At 45.3% G+C, this 20,483-nt stretch overlaps 1 protein-coding gene across 4 annotated transcripts in view; it reads right to left on the reverse strand.

Annotated features, from left to right (window-relative positions):
• Positions 1–20,483, reverse strand: part of PAS1 (FKBP-type peptidyl-prolyl cis-trans isomerase family protein) — a 148,267-nt gene that overhangs the window by 34,133 nt on the left and 93,651 nt on the right. The gene's annotated exons all lie outside the window — the stretch shown is intronic.

Genomic DNA, 20,483 nt, shown 5'->3' on the forward strand with positions numbered 1-20,483 from the left:
ACGAAGTAGTTGGCGGTTTAGCAAAAAGGGCTGCAAAATGCTGACTAGCAATATATGAGAGCTCCGATAAAGAATGAGTCCATTGACCATCAGATTTTTTCACCCTTCTGATGCATTCCTTTTGTCTTGAAGCATGTAGATTTTTGAAAAAATCTTTGGAAGAGCAACCCTTATCTATGATAGCTCGATGTCACGAACGTGTCAACCATTTTTGCAATTTTCTCTGATCATTTAGCATGAGGAAATGCTTAGCCTGCATTAAAGAATCTTGTTCATTAGTATTTAAAATCCTATACTGAGCAAGATCAGCCATGGATTGACATGTTTCTTTAGCCTGCAAGATCTGATCCCGCAAGTCGGCCATGTAATAACGACCATAATCACAGATCACAGCCTGCATGCGCTGAACAAATTGAAACCAAGCAATGTCAAAGTCCTCATGCATTTGAAGGGGCAAGGGCTCAATGGCTTGCAAAACCATTTCCTTGAAATCAGCATGCACAAGATAACTGTTGTTTAAAAGCAACAGCCTATGTTTCTGAAGAATAGAGAGATCTTGTGGCATGTCGAAATAAAGGCCTAACCATAAAGGAGAATGATCAGAGAGTAACATGGAACGATCAATCCATAGTTTGCAAACAAAATCATCATATTGGTCAGCATGTAACAAGTACCAGCGATCCAGACGTGTCCAGATATGTGGAAAAGCATTGTGGTTAAAAGTAAACCCTTGCAGATGAGGGAATACATGTTGCCATAGGTCCAAAATATTGCAAGAAGAGAGCAAATCATTCCATGTTCTGCGTTCAGCTCCAAGCATATGAGTTCTTCCAATGGAGTTAAATTCAGGAGATGGAGCATTATTAAAATCTCCACAAAGGAATGCATTATGGAGCCAGGGATAAGCCAACATTTGTGACCATATATTTGCCCTGTCAGCTGAGCTTTGTGGTGCATAAACTGCTGCAAATTCATAAATTTGTCCATACAATAAACATTGAATGACCATCCATCTGCCAGCAGAATCATTGTAGGCCAACATTGGTTGTAGATCATGCTTAACAAGCATAAAAACTCCCGAGTAATGCTGAGTGCCCGCATAAAATATATCATAACCTGCAAAGTGACCTGATTGACCCACTAAGGTATGCTGATTGTGTTCTTGCACACACACCAGATGAGGCTGCATTTTATGTACATAGTGCCAAAACAACCTAAATTTACTTGGATCACAAAGTCCTCTAATATTGTACGAAAGACATTTTATTGGAGCATCAAACATCAAATCTGTACAAAGGTATATACAGTGAACAGCCAGCAAAATCAATGCTGCATAACAACAACTGAATCAGGGAGAGAGCCCTCGCCCTGAATCAAGAGAGACTCATGCATATTCGTATCAACACACATATCCAAAGCATTTACATCGGCATCCATACTCGAGGAAGCACCTCGAACTACATCTGACCATATTCTAGAAAGCATAGTCGAAGAAGTGGAAGACTGTGTAATAGTGGCAGATGCAGTCCAATTACGTGAAGGAACGGGAGCACGACGAACCATAGTAGCTTTTTTCGGAGTTTTCCATTCAGCCGAAGATATTTTATCTTTTCCTTTATCCTTGGGTTGATTAGGCACTGCCAAAGAAGAAACAGCTTGTGGAAAAACTTTAGCTTTTCCTTTCTCTTTCTCCTTTTGAGTATTTCGAGTGGCTTGATTTGTTGGTATCTCCTTAATTTGAGTTGGCTGCTCATTCGCTGAGATGGGAGGTACAGCAGATAACGGCGGAGGATGCAGCAGAGAAGGACATTCAGAAACCATATGCCCAAACTTATGACAAGTGAAACAAGCACCTGCAAAGACTCCCCAATTTAATTTGAAGTAACGTGCACCCATGCCACGCACATTTTCTACTTCAACAGCAATTGCTGGTGGTTGCTCATGGTCTGTATCCCACAAGATGCAAAATCTGTTTTTGTTTCCTGTAGGACGAGGTGCACAAACCACTTTGCCCAGAGTGGCTGCTATACCTGGCAAATGTTCCCTCAAATATTCTGGAAAATCCACGACCTCGACTCAAACAGGACAACGATGCCTAATCAAGGACTGATAGTCCTTGGTCGGGGACCAAGGTAACACATGTACCAATTGTACACCAAACATAAGGGGAGAAGATTCAAGCATCTGCTGCTTATATTGACCATCAGACAGTAATACATCATAAAAACCCCTTGCTGCAAAGTGAACTCCATCTACAAAGGGTCCACCTAGAATGGACTGAATCCATTGAGCTACTTCTTGCGCAGAAGGCATTTTACCTGGAAAGAAGAGAATAATCCCTTTCTCTGAGTATCTACGCAGAGGAGACACAATCGCCGGCAATTTAATCTTATAACTGAAAGAAGGAGGTGGGTCCTTCCATTTGACACGACTGTCTACAAAGTCCTCACATAAAGCCTCATATACAAACTGTGCATCCGACGAATCTTGCTTGATCATGGTGACAGATTCAATTGCAGCATGCTGCCTCTTGTTACTGTCTGCAGCATTATCCCGGCGAGCATAGGTCACAACAGTCTCAGACATAATTGCAAGAGTAAAGTCTGTACAACACTGCTAAATAACCCTTTTTTTTTTTTTGAAAAGCTGTATGCTGTATACAGGAGGCTTTGAAATTTAGGCGAGTAGACTTGCAGCTTCGAAGCAAAAGGAGTCGCAGGCGAAGAGGCGAACAAGGTCGCAAGCAATAGGTGAGTTGGGTTGCAGGCGATAGGCGAACTGCAAGCAGTCGAACAGGCGACCTGGGTCGCAGGTGAGTAGAGTCGCAGCTTCGATGGCAAAGGGAGTCGCAGGCGATAAGCGAGCTGGGTCGCAGGCGATAGGTGAATTGAATCGCAGGCGAGCAGTCGAAGAGAGAAACTGGGTCTCAGGCGAGCAGGCCTCTCTCTCACATACGTGCGCACACACACACACACACGAGCGCACAGAGAAGAAAAGCGAGCTAAACAGCAGGTCGTGAACCCTAGAACGCAGCGAACCAGAGCTCCTCACTAGGCGCACCACCACACACACACACACACACACACACCAAAGATCAGTACACACACACACACACACACACACACACACCACATACACACACACACACACACACACACACACACACACACACACACACACAAACCACCCCCCCTCCCCCCTCCACACCCAAGAGGCACAGGTGTCGCTCCTATATGCTGACTCCCATACATATCCAGACACCTCAAATAGCCCTCTCTCATTTCTCATGTGCTTCTTGCATAGTGCTCCATTCCTTCTTGCAGTGTTCTTATTTTTTTGGGGACAAGATATCTTTGATGCTCACAACAAGGATACCTCAAGCAAATCCTGCTATGCCTCCAGGTTTCTTGGTGCTCAAATGTGTGTCCATGTTGGTGATTGCCTCCACCAACTTTTTGAAGTTACCATTCCATTTCACGGAGCTTGTTAACCAGCTAGTTGATGGAATCGAGGGTAGAGTGGTCGGTGATGACATGATGATGATGATGATGATGATGATAATGATAATGATAATGTGTGTGTGTGTGTGTGAGAGAGAGAAATTTGGTCGGTGTGGTGAGGCGCCTGTTCCTGGACTGTGTCCTGGCCCTGCAGCTCTCTTCGCTCCCTTCTCTTGTTCCCAGTTGCGCTGTCTTCTCATCGCCAATCTGCTCTTCTTCCTGTCTTCTGCGACCTGTTTACGTTTATAGGACTATCTGTGTGTGTGTGCGTGTGTGTGTGTGCGCTCCTCCAACAGGTCACTGTTTTTTTCCTTCTGTGTAAGATAGTTTTCCATAGAGCTGTCCCCTTTTTTCTGATCCGTGTCCTTCTGCTGAATCGAATAGTCTCGATGGCAGAAACAAGCAAGTTTTATGTCAAAAGAGCTCTTTCCCCTGAACCTAAAAGACAATTGAGGGAAACTCTGCCCCCCTCAGCTCCTTCATCTGAAGATGCTTCCTATGTGTTTGATATGTTGAATGAGGATTTTCAACAAAGTAGAAGAGAATGGATTCTACCTGCTCCGGAACTCACCTACAAGATGAAGTTGCCTTCTCTTGTGCATCCTCTGAAGAAGCTCTCTCAAACTGCAGTCATCATCTTTTTTCCAGGTAAAATACCCTCGGCTAATGATGTGGGACAATGGGTGAATTCTCTCCTAGGTGGATGCTATGTAGAAGGAGTCTATTTTGCCTCCAGAGGATTTTATGAAGTTCATCTCTTGGATGCTTTGACAAAACAAAAGATGCTGGAAATGTCCCCTTTATTTTTTGGTCGTCAAATGGTTCACATCATGCCTTGGTCTCCTAATAAGGATTATCAAAATCTCATCAAACATCACTGCCCTGTATGGGTTGAAGTCGTTGATTTCCCAGATTACATGAGAACAGAGCTCCCAGGCTTAGCGATGACATTGGGACAAGTGATCTGTCCCCCTCGTCCCACAGGTAACAAAAATCGTTTTTGCATCTTATGGGATACTGATAGACCAACCCCCTCTTCTATTGCAGTTGAGATTGAGGGTGTTAATTTGGGAAAGAAATATTTCACTTTGAAATGGGGCATTTTTGCTGGAGCTTGTTTCTCTTGTCACAAGTTCGGGCATCTAGCTTCTGAGTGTCCCTCAATCCTTCATCCGCCTCCTCCAGCTGCCATTCCTCCGCCATCTAATAAAGGAGGTCAAAAGACTTATGTGGAAAAGACTGAAGCTAAAGGAGCAAAGCCTTCAGTTCATACAGGGAACCAAGCCATTTCAGCTCAAAACAAGGATAAAGGAAAAAGCAAGCTAGTGGAAAATAATTCATCTTCTCACGAGGGTTGGCAGAATGCAAAGAAGACGGTGCCTCTTAAACAAAGACCTCTCCAATCTCGCAATTGGGATGCTTCTGCTCCATCTCCTGGTCAATCTTCTACCTCTTCGGACAGCCCCATCTCAAAGGCATGGGTTAATGCAGTTAAGAAGGGTATTCCACTTTGTGAAGAAGATGATTTAGTCAGGGAATTGGATTCTGAGGGTCAGCAAGACCCTGTGGCAATGGCAGAGGCTTGATGCCTCCCTTTCTCTTTGAAGACTGCTCATCTCTTGTACATATTTTCATGCATACTTCTCTTAAATGTTTTTCTTATAATATACAGGGCCTCTGCAATCAGCATAAATGGAGGCTCCTATGGCATTATATAAATAATACTCATCGAGATGTTGTGTGTCTGCAAGAGCATAATCAGCATTCTTTTGCTGGCCAGCATGGGTTCTTTTCAGGCTATGATATATTTTATGCAAGATCTGGACAATTCTTTGGGCTGTGCATTTTAGCCAGACATGATCTTCAGCCCTGTGTAGCATATAATGATCTTTGTGGCCGATGGATGATTATCCAATGCATGATCAATGGAGAGATTTTTGAAATAGGCTCCTTGTATGCTTCTCAAATTTCAGCTTCCAGAGCTCAAATGTGGGACTCCATAAACCAATATCCTTGGTCTTCAAATGCTCTACTTTGTGGTGATTTTAATAATTCTCCTCACTGGAAGGACAATACCACACATAAATCCCATATGCTTCCCTTTGAAATCCAGTGATGGGAACATATGACTTCATCTCTTCATACTGCAGATTTATGGACAGCAACTCACCCTTCGGTTTTGGGATTCACATATCATCATAATGCTTTTACAGAATATTGGGCCAGGCTTGATAGATGGTATCTTATTCATGCTTAGCAATATGATGATTATACATGTCAAATGTGGACTGATTATTCTCAACAACTATCTGATCATACTCCACTCTGGCTCAACCTTTCTTTTGGTATGCCTCTGGATGATATTCAGCTCTCTTTAGTCAGACATTTGCAGGTTAATCAATTATATCTTTCTCATGAAAAATTCCAGCAAATGATCAGATTGGCTTGTAAGCCATTGTTATCTCATGCTCAGGAGGATCTGGATTTTGTTTGGAATTCTTTTGTACATCGTATTCAAAATGTCATTAAGGAATATGGAAGATGGTACATGGCAGAAACCAGACAGCATATCCAGTGGGCAAAATCATACAAGCAGTCCTTGGTACAGATTAGCCATCACAGGTCTCTTTCTGCTTCTGAACAGAATTCATTGTCTTGTGCTTCTTCCATAATTGATGCTAATGATAAACGCAAGCTTTCCAAATGGCAGACAAGGGCTAGAGTTAAACCTATGCTAGATAAGGGCTGCTCCTCGAAATCTTTCTTTCGAAACTTACACACATACAGACAAAGTCAATCTATCATGAGAGTCAAGAAATCGGCGGATGGTCTTTGGACCCAGACTTTATCGCAGCTAGAAAAACAATGTCTGGATCATTTTCGGCTTCTTTTTTCTCTACCATCTTCTTCTACATCTCAGGCTGCATTGGCTCGGAGCAGATTTATTGAGCTTGTTTCTCCTATTGTTTCTTTGCAAAAAGCTTCAATGCTGGAAATGTCTTTTTCAGATACTGAATTGGATGAAGCCCTCAAGCATTTGGGTAAACATAAATCCCCAGGTTGGGATGGTTTGACGGTTGAATTTTTTGTAGCCTTCTGGGCTGAATTGAAGGGTCCAATCTTGAAGCTCATTAATGTAGCCTGGCAGCATCAACATATCAGCTTGGAAGCATGGTCTGGTTAAGCTTCTGCCCAAAAAACCTCTGTGTGAGACAATGGATGACTGGAGGCCTATCACTTTGATGCCTGTTATATATAAACTTATTGCTAAACTGTTGGTACACCGGATAAAGGATATCCTTCATGATGGACTTCATCCCAGGCAATATGGTTTTGTTCCAAGAAGACATATACATGATAATATCTCCAATACTCTCATTGCAATGGAATATGCAAAATACTCTGCTCAAGATGTCTTGGTCATGCAGGTGGATGTGGCAAAGGCATTTGATACCGTGCGGTGGGATTATGTTTCTCAAATCATGTCTAAACTTGGTTTTGGGCCAAAGCTAGTTAATGTCATATATTGGCTTTACTCAGATTCCACTGCTCAATGCTTTATAGGGAAACATTTGTCTGAGTCTTGGACTCTAGAACGATCAGTTCGACAGGGATGCCCTCTCAGTGCTCTGTTCTATGCTATTGCTTCGCATCCTTTGCTTCTTTACATGGATCATTTGGTTGATACTAGACAGTTAGAAGGGCTTCAGATTTCTGGTTCACGGCCTTTCATTGCACAGGCATATGCAGATGATTCATTCTTCATGCCAAAGAACAGTCCTTTGGAGCTTCGTCTATTGATGGATACTCTTTCAGATTTTGGGTTGGCAGCTGGTTTAAAAATTAATTTTCAGAAATCAAAACTCTTACCTCTCAAGCATTGTGACTGGCATGCTATCCTGTGGCCCGGCCAGATTATTTATCCGGAAAGCATAGTAAGACATTTGGGCTATCCCATTGGCTAGAAAATCAGAAATAAGCAACAAATATCTTGGGTGCTAAACAAAATTAAGGACAAATTAGAATATTGGAAGATCTCCACTTGGCCATTACATGTACGGCTTCGAATTGTTCAGTCCATTGTTCTGGCTTATGTCCAATTCTACCTTCCTCTCTTACATTGGTCATCTCGAGATCTTTCTTCTTTTATGTCTCAAGCCATGGAGATTTTTTGGAAAACTAAGCTTCATAAAAAAGCTTTAAGGTTGCTCAAAATGGACCTGCTTTGCTCGCCAAAAATGCATGGTGGTTTGAATATTATAAACATCAAATTTCATGTGCTGGCAAGAAAGATCACTATGCTCAAAACCTTTTTTCAACAAGAGCAGCCTTGGTCTATCATGTTGGCAATTTTGTGTGGTCGGATGCGCACAAATGCTTATGGTCTTTGGTTGGTTGATCCATCCGAAGTAGTGCTTGACAAATTTCAAGGTAAAATCCTTGGTTGTCCATTTTCTACTACTTTGATTCAGGATTGGAAGAAAGTGCTCTCTCGCATCAAATGGTCTCCCCATCCTGCTTCTATAGCTTCCTCGCTTCGAATGGAAAGCATACATTGGAGTGCTGTTTTTTACTCTCCTCTTGCTGTACAACAACCAATCAGAGCTTACAATCTTATGAAGTTGGGCATCCGGTTCATTGACAACGTAGTGGATACTAGAGGACGAATTCTTTCTTTTCCGGCAGCATGCCAACAATACAATCTTGGGATGCATCATAGATCTATATGGAAACCTATTGCAGATCTCTTACACCCTTTCATTCCGATTCCAACATTGGATGTAAGAGACAGACTTCAAGATTGGCATCTTCAGTCTTCAAGTTCAAGATTATCCTCTCAACCTTTGCATCTACTGACTTCTATACAGGCTTATCGATTGATATTACCTCCTCCATGGATTGCTCAGCATGCTAATTCTCTTTGGCATCTGGATAAGTCTTTAGCTCGGTGGAAAGCAAAACTGACATTGATATGGAAGTTGAAAATGCCATTGAAACAGAGACTCTTTCTCTGGAGATGCATTGTCGGTATTTTTCCAGTGGGAGTGAAATTGGCTCAAAGAAGGATTGCCTCTCCTCTTTGTCCAAGATGTCATCATACTACTGAGAATGTTCCGCATTTATTGTGGTCTCGTTCATATTCCAGAGACCTTCTGGACAAGATCTCCTATTTTTTATCTCTTAGATTTCCTGCACACAGGTTCTACAAGTTTTTCTGGATGTTTAGCACGTTATCAGCTTCTTTGTCACAGTATTCTCTTTTCTTCCATTGGATCAGATACTGGGCCTTATGGACCCTCTGGCTACAGTGAAATCATGCATATCTGAATTCACCCCTTCAGCACCCTTATGAGTTCTTCCGAGCCTCATTGCAGCAGTCCTTATATGATGCCGTGCATGAGGAAGATTTGGATGTTTCTTGTGTTCAGCTTTTCTTTTACTGTTTTTGATGGATAGGGCACAGGCTCTTTTCTTGAGCACTGCCCTGATCTTGCATAGAACTTTTTTACTGCTTTTTTAAGTTCTAGGGTTCAGACATCCTCTTGATGTCAAACCCTTTTGTACATTTATGATATAATGTAATTTCAACTGGTTTTACAAAAAAAAAAAAAAAGTGTGTGTGAGAAAGAGAGAAATGAAATGATATATTAACGTCTTCAGAAGGCCAAAATGACCTATGAGACCAAAAAGGTTACAACAAGTGGTGGATCTGATACAATGTCTGTGTAAGAAAAGCTAAAAACAACTAACTGAAACTGAAATAACTATGAGGAAAAGTACGGTACTAGGAGCTCCTAATGGATAACATCTGGGAGGAAAACTCCAGCAACAAAGGTAAGCATCATACACATCACCCAAAGATGTCTCTCATCGGTCGATGGCGGATATCCTCAATGTCCTATGATGGTGAGTACTCTGACTGGACGTCTCCCATGCCGTTCTAGTATGGTCCTGATCCTTTGTTGTAGTCTCCGCCGGTGTCGAGATGGGCCTCTCATCTTGGGGCGCCTGGACCGCCCCAGCTCTATACTCTAGTGCGGCTATACTCTGGGGCTAGTTGCAATGCCTGCTGGCCTGACTGCTCAATCTCTGGTCGAAAGAAGTCTGTAATCTGCCTCTGTAGGTGTCTCTCCCTCTCTGATCCCCTCCCTCTCAAGAGACCCTCTCTATGTCTATGAAGCTCCAGTAACTATAATCCGAGGCATCTCTGATCCCGGTATCTCATGACTCTAGAAAGTGGTCCGAAACCCTCTCTAAACAGGCAGTGAAAATGGCCTCGTATCTCATAATATACTGGACAGTGACATATGTAATGTAACTCTGTCTCTGGCTCCATCTGGCACAGCTGACAAATCCTGGCCTCAGCTGGTACTCCTCTGAATCTGCCAGTCTCAATCTCTAGCTTGTGTGAGGATGTGCGCATCTGACCAATAGCACACCGTACCCCATGAGAAAGATGAGTATCCATGTAGCTGGGTCTAATCACAAACCCATCCTGCGTGAGCTAGAGAAGATGATCTCTATAGAAAGCCATCTTCGTACCAAGCTCCTGTGTCGGCTGTATCCATGTCCTCCTAGTGTCCAGTTGAATCAAGTCCTGCCAGATAAGTCTGGTAATCTCTGCCCGTGTGAGAGAGAGGGAGGGTGCATCTAGGGAGTACTAAAATGGAGGTAGCCTTTCCAAACTAAAGCCATGCAACTGGAATCAAGCTGTCATCTGTGGATACCAACATGATCTGTCTCCCTGTGATGCCAACTGTCGTGAAGACTCCAGGGCTAAGCGAGCATATCTGTCTCTAGGGAGAGCCCAAGTGCTATGTATAAAGGAGACTGATCGAGTGAGTGCCTCTACTACCAATGGGGGGGCAGCCATCTCTGCACGGATAATATCATGTGGTATGGAGGCCTTGGCCCTAATCATCCGGGAAATCATAGAAACCAAGGGCCTCTCCATATGTCTCCATCCATCAGTGCTACCAGCTCGGCTCTGGTGATCCACTGAGGGTCCCCATATCTCCACTCCATATAGCATGGCTGAAGTGACCAAAGTGTCAAAGAGCCAGAGCTCTGATCGAGGTTCCTAAAACTAAACCTACGAACACATCCTCTCTAGTCTCCCCAATGCTGCATAAGCTCTGGTCAATCTGGTCTCCGCTGCTCTCCTCAAGGAAAATAGTGGGCCACTGAAAACCACACCAAGGTAAGTATATGCATCTGTATACTCCACTGTCTCTTGACCATATGTAAAGGTGGGTACTGACCTCCTAACCCACTGTGCTGTGGTTTTAAACACCATCACCTTGGTTTTACCAAGGTTAACGGACAATCCAATGTCCTGTGCAAATGTGTGCAATGCATCCAAATGACGCTGCATCCCCTCTGGAGAATCTGAGATCAGCACAATATCATCAGCATACAATAACAGCGGAATCCATGTCCCTGCTAGCTGTGCTCCTCTGTCACCCTCCTGCTCTACATAGTCTGAAACCTCATCCACGTACATCCCAAATAAGGTGGGAGAAAGGGGGCAGCCCTGTTTCACCCCAATAGTGGAGTGAACCATCTCAGATATACCCTGAGTAGTACGTACCTGCCCCACAACTGTCCTGTATAAAGCCATGATTCCCCAAATCAGCTCTGTGGGCACTCCCATCTCTTGTAGTCTGCGCATCAATCTGGCTCTCGGTACTGTGTCAAAAGCTTTGCGGAAATCCACAAAGCAACAATAAATCCTCCTGCCATATAATCTGCCCTCAATAATAGCTCTGAGTGTCAAGATATGGTCAAGAGTGGAGAAACCTTTCCTGAACCCTGCCTGCCCTGATGCACGTATGCCCTCTCTCTCTGCCCAACCATCTACTCAACTCCTGCTCAAGAATAGATGCATATAATCTAGCCAATGTGTGACCAATCATGATGGTACGATAATTCCCAGGAAGCATGGGATCCCCTGACTTGAAGATAGGCACAATCGTGGACATATTCCAAGTCTCAAGAAAACCCTCACACATGGCTCGGTTAAACATCATAGCAATAAGCTCTGCAAGCATATCTCTGGCATGAATAAAGTGCTCTGGTACTAAACCATCATGATCATATGCTCTCCCAGTCCTCATCCTGTCAATAGCTTTCCTTACCATCTCAGCAGTAAAGAAAGCACATGTCTCTGAGCATGGCTCCGATGGGTCTGGCAGGGGCTTCTGTCCTGCTGCTGTGTACAGGGATGCTGCATACTCACCCCAAATCTCTGTGGAGGTAATGGCTGGTGATGGTGAATGCTCATGGAATAGTCTCCCCTCCTTTGCTCCTCTTCAAGGGTCATGTTGATGATGGTGGGAGTGGGGATGGGTGGCGATTCTTTACCTTTCCCTTTCTTGGCGACCTCGATCCATTTCTCCGCCTCATCCATCTTCTTTTGTGTCTTTGTGATCACCTCCACCCATGAAGATGTCTGCTCTTTATGTTGCTCCTCCTCCTCTCGAATGATCCTCATTTGTGCCTTGATGGTATTCAGCTCTTCAAGAAAGGAGGGCTGAAATTTTCCATCCTCAAGATTGCTTTTTGAAGTGCCTGCCAACTCCTTTTTGAGGGCTGAGATTTCAGCCGCTTGACTCTTAGCATGCAATTTGGCCTCCACTAGTTCCTCCTTTAAAGCTGAAATCTCAGCCTCTTGCTTGGAAGATCTCTCTTCGAGCTCTTGGATTTTGTCAAATCCCTTCTCGAGTTTGGAGAGGCGGTTTATGATTGCGGTGACGGAAGAGTCGACCATCTTCTTGTTTTCTTTGATAATTGTGCCGAGCTTGTCCTCCACATTCACGAGCTCCTCTTTAAACCCGGTCTTGGCCATGACTTTTTGCAGATTCCCACAGCCAATGGACTGAAAATTAATCCATGACACAGGAGCAAAACAGCAGCAACAGGGGGGGGGGGGTTCAAGTCATGTAGGGAAGAGAGTTATGTTGCTGCCTTGGGGGCCTGAGAAAGGGTGGGTGGGAAAAGGGATGCGGAGGGTGAAGAGGGCAGGGCAGGGCGGCCCAGGGGCGAAGGGGGCCAGGGCGGCAAAAGCGAAAGCGAAGGGGGGGGGGGCAGGGCGGGAGGGGGGGGCGCAGGCGGGCAGCGAAGAGGGGGGAGCGAAGAGAGAGAGAGAGAGAGAGAGAGGCAGTGAGAAAGCAAGCTGTTGGAGATGCACGCCTGCGACCCTGCTTGCGTGTGACGCTGCTCACTTGCGATTCTGCTCGCCTTCGTCTCTGTTCACCTGCAACCTGCTTGCCTGAGTCTTTGCGATCTGCTCGTCTGTTCAATTTGCGACTTTCTTGTCTCCTCATTTAAGACTTGCGACCTGCTCTCTGCATCCTCCGTCTTGTTTCTCGCGACCTGTTCGTTTGCTTCCTGTGCTTTGTGTATGCTTCTTGTATCCCGTTGATTTCTGCCTTGTGTTTCTCCTCCCTGTACATCACCTTCTCAGTGTGTGTGTGTGTGTGCGCGCGCGCGCGCGCGCAAGAGAGAGAGAGAGAGAGAGAGAGAAGTGCATCCTTTTCACCCAAGAAACGACGCCGGTGCTCGCCTGGATCAAGGGTTTGCAGGTGCTGAATTAGGGTTTTCAGGTGCTGAATTAGGGTTTGAGAGAACGGGTTTTCTTTGCTTTTGTACATGGATTTGGATGACCCGGCTGCTGCTGTTGGTGGCATGGGTGCCAATAGCCTTAACATGGATCTTATTGAGGAGATGATCGAGAAGGATGTGGGTTATGCTTCAGATGCCTCGGAGCAACAAAAACGTCAAAGGCTTGATGTTGATGCAAGCTACACTCCGGTGAATAATGGAGAGAATGCAGAGGAAAGTTCTCAGGTACCTTCTCCAGAGTTTGCACGTTTGCTACAGATCATTGGTGAGCTTCTGCAAGAATATGTGAAGGCAAATAGCGTGCAAATGGCTGCAGTAGATAATGGTGGTGTGGCTGATGTATGCATGGAGACTCCTTTGTTGCTACAACAGCTAGCAGATTTTCATGATCGTGCTGCTATCTTCTTCTTTACTGGGCGTATTCCGTGGTTGCCTTGTCTTAGAGCATGGTTGGGCCGCTTGGTGTCGCCTGAGGCACTTGATGAGATTTATGATGGTCCGAGAGGCTTTTATGAAATACTTTTTCGCACTTCGGAAGCCTGTAGGGCAATCTTGGAGCAGGTGCCACTCTTTTTGGATGGGCAGTTGGTTCATGTGGTTCCGTGGAAGCCTATGGCAGAGTACCAAGATATGTTGCGCCAGGCTTGCCCAGTTTGGGTTGAAGTGAAACAATTCCCACCAATGTTTTGGCGTGTTTTACCAGGTCTCATGCGAGGTATCGGTGATGTCTTGGTGGTGCCTCGAATGACATCTAGAAACCGAAATCGTCTATGCATGTTGTGGGATACTGGGAGACCTAGGCCGACACATTTGCGTGTCAATATGGCTGTGGGCTGCAACCTTTAATGTATGAATTGAGGTGGGATACATTTGCTGGCCACTGTTTCAAATGTGGTGAGATGGGCCAGTTTGTCTCCGAATGTCCTAAGAAAGAACAAGTTGTTGCTACCAAGGATATCGTTGATGGGTAGTTGCCCGTGGAAGATGAGCATGACGCTCCTTTACATGATGCCCAGCACATGGATGTACATGTGGATGTTCAGAATGAGGTTGAGCAGCCATGGGTGGAAGTACGTGGTAAAAAGACACGATTTGTTGCCCTGCGGGAGGATTTCTCAGATGCTGTTTGGCGGGGGCCTTTGCGTACTCATCAGGGGCCCTTACATACATATGCTCGTCGCCCTTTGGGTTCAGGTGCCCAGTAAACAGACCAGGATTGAGAGGCCGGGAGGCCAACTTTCTCAGGGTACAGGGGCTCTTGGGGTGGATAGAGTAGAACGCTATCCTATTAGAAGTCACCTAACAAAAGAAGCACAACAACAATTGTCTCTTGAGTTTGGTTCGAAGGGTGGGATGGTCATTACCCTTCGGCACGTGCTCGGGAACTCCTAGGGCAGTCTGAAATCACAAATACCATGTCTAAAAATGCAATGCTTCAAAAGGTTCGTGATTTGGCAGATTGTCGTGGGGGACTAGTACACGGCCTTGTTGATTCCTTTTCTGGGAAGGCTTATGAAAATTGTACAATGGAATGTAAAGGGTATTTCTTCGCGCCAAAAGCAATTCAGGCTTTGGCGTACAACTTTTTGTCATGGTTGGGATGTTTTGTGTGCAATTGAACATAAGCAGCATAAGTTGGCTGGCAAAGCCTATGTATATAAGGGGTTTCATGTTTTCTACAAGCGGACATCCTGCATCGCAGTCAGGTGTTATGTTTGCTGTTCGTTCACAGTTTCAGCCTTCTCTTGTGATTCAAGATGTTCATGGAAGATTTCTAGTGATACAGATTGTTTGGGATGATACGCCTTTATGGTTGTTAGGGATGTATGCTCCAAATAATGCCCGTGCACGCTGTTTGCTATGGAATGACTTCTGTGCTCTTTAAATCTCTCATCCTGGCTTTGTGATGGAAGACTTTAATATGTGTGTCTCCAGGGAGCAAGCCACGTCGCCTCATTCTGTAATGGATGGCCCGGAGAGAATGGCGTGGGAAGCTTTTGTAGCAAGGTCGCTAAAACAAGACATGTGGTCTTGGTTGCATCCAGATGAAAGGGGTTACACTTATGCCTCACAACAGTTTCGGGGCACTTATGCTAGATTGGATAGGATGTATATTTTACATCAAGATCTCTTTTTGCCAGAGGTTCTTACTATGATGGTTGATCAGCAACAGGTTTTGTCGGATCATTGGCCGCTTGTTTGAAATGGTCTATCATCCTGTGGATGCATATAAAGGCTTGTTGGGACGCTTGCCTTTGCGCTTAAATCACACTTTTTTGGAGCATGAAGTTTTTGATGTTTATATGCGTCAGTTGATACGACATTTCTCCACAAGAGTGTCCATGGCTGATTATCATGCTTGGCCAGTGTTCCTTACCAACACTCGGAAATTAGCACGGCATTATGGTCTTGCTAATGCCTCTATACAAAAACAACATGTGGCTCTTCTTGAGTCGCTTTTAAAGGACTTGCAGGCGTTCATGTTTACTGACTCTATGGATGCTGAAGTTGTGGATGCCATAGAATGGCTGAAAAAGGAGCTATCTAGGGTGCAGGAAGCACAATATGTTCGCTTTAAACTACTTGCACGTCTTGATGCTTTGCGGGATGCTAATTGTCAATCTCATCGCTTCTATGATAAGTTGCATCAAAAACATATGCGTGAGAATATTGTTACGCTGATGGATGCCCAAGGCAACCTTGTTACTCAACCTTCTGAGGTTATTCAGCATTGCATCAGGTTTTATGAAGATTTGCTTGCCCCTCGAGAGGATGTCTCTCCGGCTGTCCTGGTTGCAAGGGAGTCATTGTTTGTTGAAGTACGATATCAAGTTGACCCTGATGTGGCGGTTCAGCTTGATGCTCTTGTTACTCAAGGGGAAGTGGAAGCTGTTCTCTCCAAACTTCATATGGGAAAGAGCCCTGGTTGGGATGGTTTGACAAATGAGTTTTTTCGAAAATATGTTGATCAGCTTGCAGAGCCTTTGACGCTTATTTGTCAAAGGGTTTGGGATGAGGGATATATGCCTGCCGATTGGAAGTTGGGTATACTTCGTTTGTTGCCCAAAGTCCCTTCGCCTACTTCTTTGGCTCAATGGCCCGATCTCACTTATGGGTATTATGTATAAAATCTTTACAAAGATTTTTGCCAATCGCTTGGAGAAGGTGCTTCCTACTCTTATTCATCCATATCAATATGGATTTGTGCATGGCAGGAATATTTTGCATAGGAGTGGATTATGCCAAGGCAAAGAAGCAAGAGATTGTGATGGTGCAGCTGGATCTTGAAAAAGCTTTTGATCATGTCAGCTGGTCTTTCCTTTCTCAGTTAATGACAACCATGGGCTTTGGTCCCAAAATGGCTAATTTGGTGCATTTACTTGGCTCTGGCCCTATCACGCGGATTATGCTTAATGGAGGACTTTCGGATGGTATTTCTCTCACCCGTTCTCTCCGGCAAGGCTGTCCTCTTAGCCCTCTTTTCTTTGCCATTGCCACTCATCCTATGTTATCTCACCTAGATGCTATGGCATCGCATGGTGAAGTAGTTGGTTTGCATCTCCCTCATGGCAAGCAATTGGTTGCTCAAGCCCTTGCGGATGACACTTTTATGTTTCTCAGGGCCGAAAAAGCCAATATAGATCGAGCAATGGAAGCTTGGAATAATTTTGCATTGGCTTCTGGGCTGAAAATAAATTCAACAAAAACAGCCCTCATTGTATGCACGGAATTTGATCTTGAGGCATTAGGGTGGCAAGGCTGTGTGGTGCATACAGGAGACATTGTTCGTCATCTTGGGTATCCGGTGGGTGTGGATGTGGACCCCCAAGCGCTTCTTGCTTGGATTTCTGCTCAAATCTCGGATAAATTTGTGTATTGGAAAGCTCAAGGGTGGCCTATGCATGTGAGGGTTAAGGTAGCGCAGGTTATTATGCTTAGCATGATTTCCTATTTTTTGCCTTTGCTACCTTGGACGCACAAATCTCTTCTCCGTTTGGTTGCTCCCATTCGGTTTATGCTGTGGAAGAGGCAAGGAAATATTATGGGTCAAACATGGATAGCATGGAATCACATTACGACGCCCAAAAGAATGGGTGGGGCTGCTTTACTGGATGTCCGCTTGCATATGGTGGCGCGTAGGTGGGCGCTTTTTCAGGATATGTGTTTGCAAGAGCAGCCTTGGGTATTCATGGCTCGTGACTTGATTGAGTTGGAGGGATTGTCACATGGACGGACACGTGTGCAGGCTTCATGGTGGGACATTGTGAATGCAGCTCATCCTGTCCGTATTCGCTCATCTCACATTTTATCGCATATTCTCGTTTCTTGGCATGAAGTTCTACTATTGGCTCGGTGGGATCTTGGTCATGAAAGACTACTTTTGAACTCTTTGCAGTTCGAAACATTTGTGGAGTCGCGTGTCATTGTTTGGCTAGACACAGATGCTTCACGCATACAACTCAACCGCATGGTCAGGTTAGGCTTGGTTAGAATCCGATATGCTGTGATACCTGGTCGTGACAAGCCATATTCATTTCGACGTATTCGGCAGCACTTTAGGGTTCCTCGGACATTTCAGCCACTATGGGTTGACATCATGCATGCAGTTGAACCTTTTACTCCATTGCCTCGGCCATCGGCAAATCAGCCTTGGCTTGATTGGGCACTATGTAAATCTGGTGACTTGATATCACTTTCAGCTAACCAGGTCTATCATAAGCTCGTATCAGAGAAAGATTGGGTTTCAGCCAAGGCCAATACGGTGTGGGGATTGCACAAGTCTAAAGCATGGTGGCAGAACACTCTTATGCGTGGTTGGCAGTCTAAACTCCCTTACCAAGGTAAGGTTTTCTTTTGGAGGATGTTGGTGGGAGGGTTAGGAGGATGTTGGTGGGAGGGTTACCTACACGGGATCAGCTCAGCCGTCGTAAAATTACATTGGCCTCTTGCTTCTTCTGCACGACATGCACTGAAACAGTTATGCATCTGTTCATGAGTTGTCCAGTGGCCCGTCAGATTTGGTCTTTTGTCTCTCGCGTTTGGGAGGCAGTAGAGAGGTCTACTGTTTCGGCTCATCAGTGGATATTTGGGATTTGTCCTCAAGTCATTACTTCGGATAGTCACCTTGTGATATTCCATTTCCTGAGATGGACAGGACTTTGGCATATTTGGACGACACGGAATGGGTTCATCTTTGATTCCTTGTCTGGAATACATGGGCACATTCTACGTATCCGCGGTTTGCTACTTTGGCAGTTTTCTTCTCTTCTCTCAGCTCAGCTACTGGATGCAGATGTTATTTCGTTATGGTCTACGGCGGCTCGGCTGGCTCATCTTTGATGCTTTTATCTGGGATGCTTTTTGGCTAGGAGGCTTTCTTATTAGTGTATAGGTTTGGTCATGATCCTTTAGAGGATCTTTTGTGGGGGTTTTTTTGGGGCCATAGGTTCTGTGTGAGCCATGTGGCTGATGTACATTTTTACATATAATATAAAACACCATTTCTCGAAAAAAAAAAGAAGTTGTATTAACGTCTTCAAAAGGCCAAAATGACCTATGAGACCAAAAGGTTACATCATATCCATGAGATACATCGTCTTGGGTACAAAATAGTAATAAAGAAAGATAATAAAAATCTAGAACTATGAAATCTGATCTAGGTACATGAGTAGAGAGCTCTCATATCACCCTAATACATCCCTCATGAGCCGTGGTGACACGGTGCTCAAGGTGGTAAAACTGAGCTGGCGCAAGAAGGTCGTGCGATGCTGGGAGATGATGGCCCGGATCCTCCTGTGGTGGCGTTGCCATGGGGTCTGGGGCATCGAGCTTTGCATAACTCAGTGGCTCTGTCGATTGTCACACCTCTCAACCGAGCTCCTGCAGTAGCCTGTGGTCTGGGTATGATGGGTGGATCGACCCTTGGAGTGCTGGTATGGAAGAAGTCGGTGAGAGCTCTATGCTCGTCCTTTTGCGAGTACACCTAATCTGGATCTCACTAAGGACTCCCTGTGTCTACAGAGCTCTAGAAGAAAAAGTCCCAGGCATCTCTGATCCGGGAAGTCCATGATCCTGAAAAGTGGTCCAAACCCAGCTCGGAAGAGGCAATGGAACCTCCCCCGAATCTCATAGTGTTCAGGGCATTGGCATATGTAATGATCCTCTGTCTCGGGCTCTGTGTGACAGAGCTAGCATATCCTGTCCTCTGGTGCGGCCGCGCCGCTGCCCTAGGCCCATATCTGGCAGTCTCCACTCTCAGTTGGTGGGACGAGGTGCAGATATGGCCGATCGCACATCTCACCCCAAAGGATAGGTGTGTGTCCATGTAGTGTGGGCGGATGATGAACCCATCCTTTGCCAGGCATACGACGTGATCTCTGTAGAAGGCCATCTTCGTCCCCAGTGGACGACTAGGTGAACTCCATGTCCTCTGAGTATCCAGTCTGACAATGTCCTTCCTAATAACCATGTTTCTCTCTGCGGGCTGAGAGCAAATGACGGGGCCTCTATGCTATACTAGAACGGGGGGGAGTGCCTCCATCTGCATTCCGTGCATGCCAAACCAAGTGCCTACCTGTGCATACCAGCACTCTGTATCCCCCTCAAATGTCAACTGTCTCGAGGACTCCAGGGCTAGCCAGGGGTATCTATCAAGTGGAAGCTCCTATAGCCTGTGCCAGTATGTCACTGTTTGGAATAGAGCCTCTGTCACTACCGGTGCAGCCCCCATCTCTGCCCGCACAATCTCAAGTGGCACTGATGGCTTACTCCTAATCATGTGTGAGATCATCGCCACTAGGGGCCTCTCCATCGGCTTCCACCCATCATATACCTCCTCTGTATCTGTCTCGGCCGGCTCTCTCCTCTGTCTCCTCCAGTGGTATAAGCTAGGACCCCAAATGGGGGCACGATACAGTAGTGCAGGTGTAACTAGAGTGTCAAATAGCCAAAGCTTTGTCCTAGGCTCCTGAAACTGTATCTGTGAACATTGCCTCTCTAGCGAGCCAAGGGCTGCATATCCCCTCATCAATCTAGCTTCAGCCACCTTCCGCATCGTGAACTGAGGTCCAGCAAAAGTGATCCCAACGTATACATATGAGGTAACATACTCCATAGGCTCTCCACTTTCTGTAAACTGTACTGCAGATCTGCTTATCCATTGTGAGGAGGTGATAAAGATCATGACCTTGGTCTTTCCAAGGTTCACAGTGAGGTCCCGGTCCTCGCAAAAGGCCCGTAATACATCCAAATGCCTCTGCAGCCCCTTTGGTGAATCAGAAATAAGAACAATATCATATGCATACAAGAGGATCGGTATCAGGACTCCTGCCAAATGTGCTCCTGGTCCTCCCTGTCTAT

Source organism: Cibotium barometz, chromosome 29 (genome assembly GCF_041138505.1).
Source record: "Cibotium barometz isolate CiBa-2024 chromosome 29, ASM4113850v1, whole genome shotgun sequence".
NCBI classification, from domain to species: domain Eukaryota; kingdom Viridiplantae; phylum Streptophyta; class Polypodiopsida; order Cyatheales; family Cibotiaceae; genus Cibotium; species Cibotium barometz.